Raw genomic sequence first — 1435 nt, 5'->3', positions numbered from 1 at the left:
CAGAGGGCAGGTCTACCAATACAGTGGAATATGCCACTATATTGGTAGACCTGCCCTCTGGCAGGTGGGAAGAACGACACCACCCACCTGGGCCCACCAGTCCCTCGGCCGGCTGGGGGGGAACACTTCCAGCAGCCATCGCCCGCCGGGGACTCAGGCGGCTGAGGAGCTCCGGGAAGGGGACGGGGCCCTGCGGCCAGGCGGCCAAGCTAGCGCCCGTTGTCTTCACTGCTACAATGAGCCTGATTCCTAGTAATTAATTAAACAAATTTTGTAGCTTTAATCTGAAAGCAATCCTATCCCTAAATAATAACTCATGCAGACAGTAACAGTTCTCAACACAATCCAAGATGCCCTTCATTGCAAATATTATCAGTTTGAACTAAGAAAGCTATAGACTGGAAAGATTCAGCCCGTAACCCTAAACACATTTTAGTATTCAGAGGGTTAAACATTCTCCCACTCAACTGGGATCATGGTTTCCTGGAAATGGCTTATTATTTAAATTATTTAAAGCCACTTAATTGTTGAATGGCAGCCTAGCTGCTCTGTCACTTGTGTCCAGAACTATTTTGGGGCAGGAACATATAGGAACGGAGTTCCGGATGGCTTCAGAGTTGGCCATGCCCACTACAGCTAAAACCTCTGTGTGCGTGGCTACAGAGGGAAGGCCTGGAGGGCAAACCCCCCCCCCCCGGCGACTCTGAGGCAGGTGGGCCAGGTGGACCCTGGAAGGATTGGGGAGGCATTTAATTGCCTCCCCATGCCTTCCCCAGCCTGTCCAAGGGCTGGCTTGCTCGGGCTCCCCGCAGCCGCGGGGTGGCCAAGCAAGCCAAGGGAAGGCAGTTTAAACTGCCTCCCCTTTAAGGGCCACCTTGCCCAGGCTCCCCGCAGCCGCAGGACGCCCAGGCAAGTCAAGGGAAGACACAGGGGTGTGGCCTAATATGCTAATAAGTTTCTACTGTTTGGTGTGGCCTATTATGCTAATGAGTTCCTGCTGGGCTTTTTCTACAAAAAAAGCCCTGCTTGTGTCTATCTCCAGGCTCAGTTTTTGCTATGGCCCCACTGATTTTAAAGAGATTAGCTCATGACTTATTGAAGCGGTAAGTGGACGGCGAAAGGCTGCTGTACTGTGGAGAGGTAGGTGTGGCTTAGCAGCTACCGCCTGTATTTGTACTTACAGTAACATATGATTTAGCATTTCTTACTACTCAAGATGTGAGAGGTAAAGTTCAATGGGGACTTCATACAGCTTCTCACTCCCCAGGTTCTTTCATGATATAGGCTTTGCCAGTAATTGCAGCCTGCTTTTGCCACCTGTCATTCCATAGGCAATGCTGTACTAGCAACTGACACAACACCCCCAACTTACGACTCCATTTGCTAATTTCCATTCTCCTGTTTTCTCAAAAGTCCTCTGAGAAAGCAAAACATG

General features: G+C 50.2%; 1 protein-coding gene across 1 annotated transcript in view; it reads right to left on the bottom strand.

The window, feature by feature from the left end:
* Positions 1-1435, bottom strand: part of HEMK1 (HemK methyltransferase family member 1) — a 52376-nt gene that overhangs the window by 48073 nt on the left and 2868 nt on the right. The window lies entirely within an intron of this gene.

Source organism: Gekko japonicus, unplaced genomic scaffold (genome assembly GCF_001447785.1).
Source record: "Gekko japonicus isolate JY-2015 unplaced genomic scaffold, Gekko_japonicus_V1.1 scaffold922, whole genome shotgun sequence".
Classification (NCBI taxonomy): Eukaryota; Metazoa; Chordata; class Lepidosauria; order Squamata; family Gekkonidae; genus Gekko; species Gekko japonicus.
The sequence above is the reverse complement of the archived record's forward strand: the minus strand, read 5'-3'. Positions and strand labels throughout refer to the sequence as shown.